Source organism: Trichechus manatus, unplaced genomic scaffold (genome assembly GCF_000243295.1).
Source record: "Trichechus manatus latirostris isolate Lorelei unplaced genomic scaffold, TriManLat1.0 scaffold00157, whole genome shotgun sequence".
NCBI lineage: Eukaryota > Metazoa > Chordata > Mammalia > Sirenia > Trichechidae > Trichechus > Trichechus manatus.
The window spans coordinates 1,643,676-1,655,286 of record NW_004444093.1 but is presented as its reverse complement, the minus strand read 5'-3'; the positions used below and the strand labels follow the sequence as shown (position 1 = coordinate 1,655,286).

The 11,611-nt window shown below is 42.1% G+C and overlaps 1 pseudogene; it reads right to left on the bottom strand.

The window, feature by feature from the left end:
* Positions 1–11,611, bottom strand: part of LOC101347284 (immunoglobulin lambda-1 light chain-like) — a 35,169-nt pseudogene that overhangs the window by 12,331 nt on the left and 11,227 nt on the right.

Sequence of the window (11,611 nt, the reverse complement as noted above, 5' to 3'; positions counted from 1 at the left end):
GTTTTGGATAGTCCTTAAGAGTTCATTTCCTAGGTTGGTATCTGGCTAGTACAAGCCTGTGTCCTAGATTCAGCCTGTGGTCTGATGTTGTTTGTTCTCAGATCGAAGGACTCCCTTTAATAAGTCTTATAAGTTTGGTTTGGTTTTTACATAGTCCCTTAATTTCTGATTATCTGGAAATGACCTAATTTCACCATCATATTTGAATGAGAGTTTTGTGGGATATATTATTCTTGGCTGGCAATTTTTTTCTTTCAAGGTTTTGTATATGTCATCCCATTGCCTTCTTGCCTGCGTGGTTTCTGCCAAATAATCCGAGCTTAGTCTTATTGTTTCTCCTCTGTATGTGACTTTTCATTTTTCTCGAGCTGCTCTCAGGATTCTTTGTACTCGGTTTTAGCGAGTATGATTATGATATGCCTTGGTGATTTTCTTTTGAGGTCTATCCTATATGAGGTTTATTGAGCTTCTTGGATGGTCAGCTTTTAATCTTTCATGATATTGGAGAAGTTTTCTGTCAGTAATTGTTCAATGATCCTCTCTGTGTTTTCTGTTTTCTCCCCCTGTTCTGGAACTACAATCACTCACAGATTTTTGCTTTTGATTGTATCCCACATAATTATCAGGGTTTCTTCATTTTTCTTCGTTGTTTTTTCTGATTTTTCCTCAGAGTTGTATCCAAGTGTTTGTCTTCAATTTCGCTGATCTTGTCTTCCGTTGTTTCAAACCTGCTCCTCAGCCCTTCTATGACACTATCCATTTCTGAAATATTGTTGCTTATCTTTTGGATTTCTAATTGTTGTTTTTGTATGTTTTCTAGTGGTGAATTTATTTTGGCATTTTGTTCCTGTATTATTTTCTTGAATTCTTTCATTTTTTGTCTACATTTCCATGAATTTGTCTATTTTTTCCTCATTTTTGTCTGCGTTTTGCTTCGACTCTTGGATAATTCTGAATATTAGAGATATGAATTCCCTATCAGGTAGTTCTAGTGACTTTTCTTCTAGCAGGAGGTCATCTGGAGTTTTATTTTGAATGCCTACTGGAACCATTCTGTCCTGTTTTTGTAAATGTTTTGATATTGTCTGCTGTCTTCGGGGCATTCAGTGGTTATTTTCCTCTTTTATTGATTGCAGATTTGTTTGTTTCATCCTGATTTTTTGTTTTATTTGGTTATGTCTGAGCAGGCACTCTGTGCGTTCTTTGTTGTTTGCTCATCTCTGGGCATGATACTTTCACCTCCTTCTCCAATGGGCAGGGTCAGTCACTCAGGTATGGTACAGCAGGGCAGGTCCAGATGAAGGGGAGTTGCTGGGATGAGTTGTTTGTGGCACATACTAGGGCTGACTGGGCAGGCTGGGAATCAGTGCAGGGAACTTTCCGGTAGGCTGTGCCTGTGCTGATTGGGGGTGTCATGTTCAGTGCACAGCGCAGGGAGGCAGGAAGGAGGGGGTAGATTGTGATGTGTGGAGCAAAGATGGGTATGGGAAAGAAGAGAGACAAGAGAGAGAAACAGGAGCCAAAAACATACACAAAAACAAAAAAGAGTGCTAAAGGAACTTGCTGTTGTAGTGGAGAGATGAGAGACTGAGAAATGGAGAAAAACAAAAATGAAAAAAAGGAAAAGGGTAAAAGAAAAAAATGAATAAATCGAGAAACTGGAAATTAAGAAAGATGAAAAGGGAAAAAGAGAGAAAACAAAACAAAGAAACAAAAAGCCCAGAAAAATAAAAACAAAAAACCAGAAAAAAAAAGAAATAAAAGAAAAAGAAAAAAAAAAACCAAGAAAAAAGAAATGCTCCCAGGGATGTCACTGTGTGTCTGCACAGAGTAAGGGAGTATCTCCCAAGCCGCATGGCACAGCCTGGCCAGAAGGGATTCCCAAGCTGAGAAAAGAAAAAGAAAACAATCAAAGAAGCAAGTCAAAACAGAACAAATCATAACAAATGAACAAACAAAAAGCTCCGGGGGCCCCACCAGTGCGGTGGCATGGGCTGGAAAGCAGCTCCACAGTCAAGCTGAAACTTGCAGCCCCCCAGGAAGAAGCAAAGATGGCCACGGAGCCAGATCTTTGAAAGAAAGGAGGGGGAGGTAGTGAGAGGTAAGGAAGAAATGTAATGAAATGGAAAAAAGCAACACCAACAGCCAACAAATGCCACTCAGGGAGCCAGCCAGTGCGTGCGGGTGGAATCCAAGAGACACTGGAGTGAAGCAGGTGCTTCCTGGCCAAGAGACTGTGGCTGTGGGAAGCAGAGGGGGCCAAGTCGGGGTGAAGAAGGTTGGGCCTTGGGAAAGCATATATTGTTGGTTACTGGCTGTTCTGTCTCCTGCTGGAAGCTCCGTGAAGCTGCTTTCTCGTACCACCGTTTCGCCAATCTCTGATAGGTGTCCAAGATGGCAGATCCATGCTACAGTAGCTGATAGAGGACCTCTGCATGTATCTCTCCTCGCTCTCTGTTCTTGGTCAGTTTCTTATTCCGTTAGGTGCTTGGCTGAGTTCTTTATCTCTTCATTTGATGCTTAGGGTTTCAGGACTGACATGTGATTCTGTTTGATTTAGTTTTTCAGGTCTTTGCTGTGGAGGGATGGCATGGTGCTTCTGACTATAGTGCCATGTTGCCCGGAAGTCCCAGGAGACTTTTTGAGATTTAAATTAGGAGGTAATGGTTTGTTGACTATCCTTTTCTAGCAGAGTAAGACAAATTTACATTGCTGTAATTTCTGGCAGGCTTTTGGAGTTTGGGTCAGGCTTTTTATGGTTAATATTTGGTTTCATGGATTAAAAAAACCTTAAAATCCGAGTAAGATGTCTGTTATTAAGTTTCCTCTTCTACACATCAATCATATGGTGCAACCATCACCAGTATCTGTTGTTCATTGTCCAGTTTTCCATCACCTTAAACGGACATTCAATGCTTCCTAAACAATGATGCCCCCTTACCTCCTCCCTCCTGCCCCTGGTAACTTCTAATACACTTGGTCTCTACACAGTTGTCTATTCTCAATATTTCATATGAGTGAGATCATACAACATTTGTCCTTTTGTGACTGACTTATTTCACTCAGCATAATGTTTGTAAAGACTGCTTCTTGGTCTATATACAGGCTCTGCATGAGCACAATTAAATGTTCTGGAATTCCCATTCTTTGCAATGTTATCCATAATTTGTTATGATCCACACAGTTGAATGCCTTTGCATAGTCAATAAAACACAGGTAACATCTTTCTGGTTTTCTTTGCTTTCAGCCATGATCCATCTGACATCAGCAATGATATCCCTTGTTCCATGTCCTCTTCTGAATCCAGCTTCAATTTCTGGCAGTTCCCTGTCACTGTACTGCTGCAGTCACTTTTGAATGATCTTCAGCAAAATTTTGCTCGTGTGTAATACTAACGATATTGTTTCTACATTCTGTTGGATACCTTTCTTTGGAATGAGTACACATATGGATCTCTTCTAGTCAGTTTACCAGGTAGTTGTCTTCCAAATTTCTTGGCATAGACGAGTGAGCGCTTCCAGCACTGCATCCGTTTGTTGAAACATCTCAGTTGATATTCCTTCAGTTCCTGGAGCCTTGTTTTTCACCATTGCCTTTTGTGCAGCTTGGATCTTTTCCTTCAGTACCATCGGTTCTTGATCATACGCTACTGTTGCCGGGTGCAAACCCCAGGTTCTGCTCTGCGTGGCTTGTCTCAGCCTATAAACCAGAGACCAAGGTGGGAGAGTAGAAACGTGCCTTTATTTCATTGTTCAAGGAAAGGAAGAGTTGGGGCTGCTGCTGCTGAGGCTGCTCAGTAAGGGTGAGGGGACAGGTTACTTTTAAGGGGTTTACAAGTAGGAAGCTCATACGAGTTACGTCAGCAACTTTCTGAATCATACCACGCAGGCGCAATGGGGTTTACATATAACTTCATGCATTTGCATGTTCAGAAAATGGTAGTTAAACTCTACCCAGAGGCGGGGAGATTACTATGCATGAGGTATTTAATGAACTAAAAGGTTATCCTGAATGTCAACATGGCACATAAACTGGTTTCCACCGGTTTTGGGGCAGCAGTTAAAGACAGGGGAACCAGGATTTTAACGTAATGCTACGGAGAGTGTCAAGCAAAGGAACCAGGATTCCAGTGTAAAGCTACAGGGTGTGCCAAGGAAGCTGCTTGAGGCAGTGGAATTTTCCGCAGGCGGGGGACCTCTTACTACCTCCTGAAATGGTTGAATGTTGACCAATTCTTTTTGGTACAGTGACTGTGTATTCCTTCGACGTTCTTTTGATGCTTCCTGCGTCATTTAATATTTTTCCCTTAGAATCCTTCAGTATTGCAATTCAAGGCTTGAACTTTTTCTTCAGTTTTTTCAGCTTGAGAAATGCCAAGCACGCTCTTAGCTTTTGGTTTTCTAACTCCAGGTCTTTGCACGCACGTTTCATTATAGTATTTTACTTTGTCTTCTCAAGGCACTCTTTGAAATCTTGTGTTTGGCTCTTTTACTACATCATTTCTTCCTTTTACTTTAGCTACTCTACGTTCAAGAGCAAATATCAGAGTCACTTCTGACATCCATTTTAGTATTTGCAATTTTTTCTTTTTAATGACCTTTTGCTTTCTTCATGTATGATGTCCTTGATGTCATTCTGCAACTTGTCTGGTCTTCGGCCATTAGTGTTCACTGCCTCGAATCTATTCTTGAGATGGTCTCTAAATTCAGGTGGGATATACTCAAGGTTGTACTTTGGTTCTCATGGACTTGCTCTAATTATCTTCAGCCTCAACTTGAGCTTGCACATGAGTAATTGATGGTCTGTTCCGCAGTCTGCCCCTGGCTTTGTTCTGACTGATGTTATTAGCTTCTATATGGTCTTTTTTCACAGATGTAGTTGACTTGTATTCCATCTGGCGAGGTCCATGTGTATAGTCGCTGTTTATGTTGTTGAAAAAAGGTATTTGCAATGAAGAAGTTGTTGGTCTTGCAAGATTCTATCGTGCGATCTCTGGCATCATTTCTCTCACCAAGGCAATATTTTCCAACTACAGATCCCTCTTTTTTGTTTCCAACTTTTGCATTCTAATTACCACCAATTATCAATGCATCTTGATTGCATGTTTGATCATTTTCAGACTGTGGAAGTTGGTTAAAATCTTCAATTTCCTCATCTTTGGCATTAGTTGTTTGTGGATAAATTTGAATAATAGTCATATTAACTGGTCTTCCTTGTGGGCATATGGATATTATCCTATCACTGACAGCGTTGTACTTCAGGATAGATCTTGAAATGTCCTTTTTGATGATGAACGTGACGACTTTCCTCTTCAGTTTGTCCTCCCTGGCATAGTAGACCATGTGATTATCGGATTCAAAATGGCAAATACCAGTCCATTTCAGCTTACTAATGCCTAGGATTTCAATCTTTATGCAGTCCATTTCATTTTTGACAACTTCCAATTTTCCTCGGTTCATACTTCATACATTCCACGTTCCAATTATTAATGGATGTTTGCAGCTGTTTCTTCTCATTTCGAGTTGTGCCACATCAGCCAATGAAGGTCACGAAAGTTTGATTCTATCCATGTCATTAAGGTTGACTTTACTTTTTTGAGTGCCTTCCAACCTGAGGGGCTCATCTTTTGGCACTATATCAGACAATGTGCCACTGCTATTCATGAGGTTTTCACTGGCCAATTTTTTCAGAAGTAGACTTACAGGTCCTTCTTCCTAGTCTGTCTTAGTCTGGAAACTCAGCTGAAACCTGTCCGCCAAAGGTGACCCTGCTAGTATTTGAAATACTAGTGGCAAAGCTTCCAACATCACAGCAACATACAAGCCACCACAGCACAACAAACTGACAGACATGTTGAGCCTTGGTGGTGCAGTGGTTAAGAGCTCGACTCCACCAGCTGCTCCTTGGAAACCCTATGGGGCTGTTCTATTCTGTTCTATAAGGTCGGTATGAGTCAGAATGTTTGTAAGGTTCTTCCATGTCACAGCATGTATGAGAACTTCATTTCTCTTTATGGCTGAGTAGCATTCCATTGTATGGATGGACCACATTTTGCTTATTCATTCATCTGTTGGACATTTTGGTTGTTTCCATCTTTTGGCTGTAATGAACGTTGTAGTAGATTTGTCTGTTTACGTCACTGCTTTGAAGTCTCTTGGGTATATAGTTAGGAGTGGAATTGCTGAGTCATATGGTAGCTCTGTGTTCAACTTTTTGAAAGAAACTGCCAAACTATTTTCCACAGTGGCTGCACCATTTTACATTCCCATTGGCAATGGATGAGGATTCCAATTTCTCCACAGCCTCAGCAACATTTATTGTTTTCTATTTTTTTAATTTTAGTCCAGAAATCGTTTAGTGGATGCTGACATCACTCTCATTGGGTGGAGATTTCTTAAGCTTTGGTTGTCCCCTGGGGCCGTAGTGTCTATTACCTTCCCCCATTCTCTCCTTTCTGATGCCCCTGATAGCGCAGGTGTAAATGTCTGAGAAGATCCCCCGGATCCCAGATCCTCGTGATGAAGGTCCCTGTTTTGCTACCTTGTAAGACTGTGGTGAGGACTGTCATCCTGAAATCATGGACATCAAGAGCTGCATGCTTTCAAGGTGTTACTATTTGCTTATCATCATTATTACTGTCATTATTATTATTACCTGCTGGCTCACCTGGTGTGGCTAGGAAAATCACCAAGTAACCACCCAAAAAACTAACAAATAAAAAACCCCAAACCAAACCAGTTACCATCGAATTAATTCCAACTCATAGCGATCCCATGTGTGTCAGAGTAGAACTGCATTCCATAGGGTTTTCGATGACTGATTTTTCAGAAGTAGATTGCCAGGCCTTTCTTCTGCGGTCCCTCGGCATGGACTTGAACTGCCAACCCTTCGAATAGTAGTCTATCTTTTAACAGTGCCACCTAGGGATTCCAGGAAAATCACTGTCCTATACAGTCACTATGAGTCAGAATCTGTCCTACTCTGTCCTATATGGTCGCTATGAGTCAGAATCGACTCAATGGCAGTGGGTTTGGTTTTTTTACTTGTTAAGGAGTCCTTGTGGTGAAGTGGTTAAAGAACTCAGCTGCTTAACCCTTGTTAAATCCTGCTGCCACTTCACCCTGGAGCACATTTTAGAGTTGGTCATGAAAGAAGCAGCAGGTTACAAGCCCTCTTGGTTTTCCAGATGCGTTTTCTGCCACAAGATCTTTAATACATTTGCTCAATTCCTGATCTGCAACCCACCCAAGGCTCTCGATTTTCTCTGTCATAATTTTTTTGAATGTTAATTTTTTGTTGTGCTTTAGATGAAAGTTTATAGAGCAAATTAGTTTCTCATTAAACAATTAATGCACATATTGTTTTGTGACATTGGTTGCCAAGCCCATGGCGTGTCAATACTCTCCCCTTCTTGATCTTGGTTTCCCCATTACCAGCTTTCCTGTCCCCTCCTGTCTTCTTGTCCTTGCCCATGGGCAGGTGTGCCTATGTAGTCTCGTTTTGTTTCATGGGCCTGTCTAATCTTTGACTAAAGGGTGAACCTCAGGAGTGACTTCATTAAAACGGTATCTGGGGGCCATACTCTTGAGGTTTCTCCAGTCTCTGTCATACCAGTAAATCTGGTCTTTTTTTGTGGGTTAGAATTTTGTTCTACATTTTTCTCCAGCTCTGTCCAGTACCCTCTATTGTGATCCTTGTCAGAGCAGTCGGTGGTGGTAGCTGGGCACCGTCTAGTTGTACTGTCTCAGCAATTCTTAAAGGAGCAACCCAGAGCCTATCAAACAGAATTTTCTGGGATGTCAGTTAAAGAATTTCTTAGTCCAAGTTTTGAGTCAGACGCTCCTTAGCTTTCCTCCCAAGTTGGTAGAAATCAGTCATTTTCATGGGACTTTATTTTATTTATATAGATAATGAGTGCTGGGAGACGATTTTCTATGGAGCTCTGCATATCTTCACATCTTGTGAACAGAGACACTGACTGTCTTTGTTCTGGACTCTTTTTTTCAGGGTATTTGTAAACTGCCTAAAAGATAGAGGTAGTGTCTCCCTCTGGAGCAAAAGTTGGGCAAGCTTACAGTGCAATATAAAAGAATTGGGTTCCCTAAGCTCAAGTGTCCACTACACATCTGCCAGTGGTGGCTTGCATGTTGCTGTGATGCTGGAAGCAATGCCATCAGTATTTCAAATAATGGAGGGTGACCTATGGTGGACAGATGTCAACAGAGCTTCTAGACCAAGACAGACTAGGAAGAAAGGCCTCAGGAGCTACTTTAGAAAATCAGACAAGGAAAACCCTGTGGATCACAATAGAACACTGTCTGACTGGCTTGCTTTGGACATATCATCAGGAGGGATAAATAGCTGGAGGAGGACACTGTATTTGGTGAATTAGAGGGCCAGCAAGGGTGAGGGAGACCTTCGGTAAGATGGATTGGTACAATAGCCACAACCACAGACTCAAACGTGCTGTCGATCATGAAGATGACGCAGGACTGGGAAGCATTTCATTCTGTTGTACCTAAGTTCATCATGAGTTGTAGCTGACTTGATGGCAGCTATCTATCTATCTGTCTGTCTGTCTGTCAGTCGGTCTGTCTATCTATCTAAGCTCAGGTGTGCAGGTGTCTACTGGCCCTTTTTGCATCAGCCTGTGGGAATTAAGACTTGGGGAACCCATACAAGAAAATGTTAATACTCTACCTACTGCTATTGATGCGAGTAATAAACTCCCCTTTGTCTCTGACCCCTGGTGATGTAGTGATTAAGAGCTTGGCTGTTAAACAAAAGGTTGACAGTTGGAATCCGCCAGCGCTCCTTGGAAAATGTATGGGGCAGTTCTACTCTGTCCTATAGGGTCATTACAAGTTGGAATTGACTCCATGGCAACGGGTCTTTTCTTTTTTAAGTGGTCAAGGACCCCTGGTGACACAGTGGTTAAGAGCTTGGCTGCTAACCAAAAGGTCAGTAGTTCAAATCCACCTGTCATTCCTTGGAAACCCTATGGGGAATTTCTACTCTGTCTTATACAGTCGCTATGAGTCAGAATTGACTCAATGGCAGTGGGTTTGTTTTTTTTACTTGTTAAGGAGTCCTTGTGGTGAAATGGTTAAAACACTCAGCTCCTAACCCAAAGGTCAGTGGTTCTAACCCACCAGCTGCTTTTCGGAAGAAAGATGCGGCAGTCTGCTTCAGTAAAGATTTACAACCTTGGAAACCCTATGGGGCAGTTCTATGAGTCGGAATTCAACTTGCCGGCAGTGGGTTTGGTTTGGGTTGGTTTACTTGTCAAATGGATGTGATGGGCAGTTAGGCATCTCTTTACTTTGCTGGAGCCATCACTTCGTGTTGGGGTGTTTTTCCCAAATGATGCACAGGGGAAAGGACACCTTGGATCACCAGCCTGTGAGAAACCCTGTAGTTCTCATTGTGTCTTGAACTTTTCTCCCCCTGTTGTGGCTAGTGTGGTGAGAAGACTGAGAGGATGATAATTCTTCACAGTTTACCTGATCAGAATTGTCTATGGGCTCCAACCCAGAACCTTCTCCTCCATCTCATCCCTCATCTTCACAAGTCACAAATTTGGACATCAGACATACTTGTAGAACACAAACACTAATGAAATACAAAATAGTTGGGTATAATATGTAAACAAGGGAGAAGACTGAATAAAATGTGAAAATTCACAATCCCGATCACTTCTTACCCACGTGATCCACGTTGACATCAAATTCACCCACATGTGGGGTGGGCAGCTCAGATGCAATGGATGAAAATTACATCTTTGGAATGAAAGGTCCCTTCAACACTGTATGGCACCAGTAGACCCTGTCCATTTCATCAATTACAATATCACCTCAGTGAAATTCAGTACCCATGAATTTTGAATGGCCTCCTCTCTGAATGTCAAAACTAGAAATGGCCTCAACAAGTGAACATGGTTCCACTGTACACAATGAACATGGTCCTACTGTGCACAACTAATACGGTCCTTTCTTTTCTTTTTTTTATTGTGCTTTAAATGAAAGTTTACAGTTCAAGTTAGTTTCTCATAGAAAACTTTATACACACACTGCTATATGACCCTAGTTGCACTCCCCATACTGTGACAGCACACTCTTTTCCACCCCAAATTTCCCGTGTCCATTCAACCAGCTCCTGTCCCTTTCTGCCTTCTCATCTCACCTCCAGACAGGAGCTGCCTATTTAGACGCATGTATCTACTTGAGCTAAGAAGCACACGCTTCACAAGTATCATTTCATGTCTTATAGTCCAGTCTAATCTTTCTCTGAAGAGTTGGATTTGGGAATGGTTTTAGTTTTGGCCTAACAGAGAGTCTGGGGACCACGTCTTTTGGGGTCCCTGCAGTCTCAGTCAGACCATTAAGTCTGGTCTTTTTACTAGAATTTGAGTTGTGCACCCTACTTTTCTCCTGCTCCGTGAGGGACTCCCTATTGTGTTCCCTGTCAGGGCATTCATTGGTGGTAGCTGGGCACCATCTAGTTTTTCTGGTCTCAGGCTGACGGAGTCTCTGGTTTATGTGGTCATTTCTGTCTCTTGAGCTAATATTTTCTTTGTGTCTTTGGTGTTCTTCATTCTCCTTTGCTCTAGGTGGGTTGGGACTAATTGATGCGCTTAGATAGCCTCTCACTAGCTTTTTTTGTTTTTTTCTTTTTTTTTCTGGTTTATTGTTGTAGTCCAAGTGAAAGTTTATATTTCAAGTTAGTCTCTTATACAAGAATTTATACATACGTTGTTATGTGACCCTAATTGCTCTCGCTACACTGTGACAGCACACTCCTCCTTTCCACCTCTGATTTCCCATGTCCATTCAACCAGCCCCTAACCTTCTCTGCCTTCTCATCTCACCTCCAGACAGAAGCTGCCCATTTAGTCTCATGTATCTGCTTTAGCTAAGAAGCACACTCTTCACGAGTATCATTTTATGCCCCACAGTCCAGTCCAATCTCTGTCTGAAGAGTTGGCCTTGGAAATTGTTTAAGTTATGGGCTGATAGAGAATCTGGTGGCCATGCTTTCCTGGTTCCTCCAGTCTCAGTCAGACCATTAAGTCTGCTCTTTTTACTAGAATTTGAGTTCTGCACCCCACCTTTCTGCTGCTCCATCAGGGACTCTCTGTTGTGTTCCCTGTCAGGGCGGTCATCGGTTGTAGCTGGGCACCATCTAGTTCTTTTGGTCTCAGGCTGATGAAATCTCTGGTTATTGTGGTCTTTTCTGTCTCTTGGGCTACTACTTTCCATGTGTCTTTGGTGTTTTTCATTCTCCTTTACTCCAGGTGGTTGGGACCAACTGTTGCATCTTAGAAGGCTGTTTGCAAGCTTTTAAGACCCCAGACGCCACTCACCAAAGTAGGATGCAGAACATTTTTTTAATAAACTTTGTTATGCCAATTGACCTAGATGTCCCCAGCAAGCATGGTTCCCAGACCCCCACCCTACTACTCTGTCCCTCAAAGTGTTTGATTATGTTCAGGAAACTACTTAGATTTGGTTTAGTTAAGTTGTGTTGAATTCCCCAGTAGTGTGTACTGTCCTTCCCTTCACCTAAGATAATTTTTGTCTACTATCTAGTGAATAACCCTCACCCTCCCTCC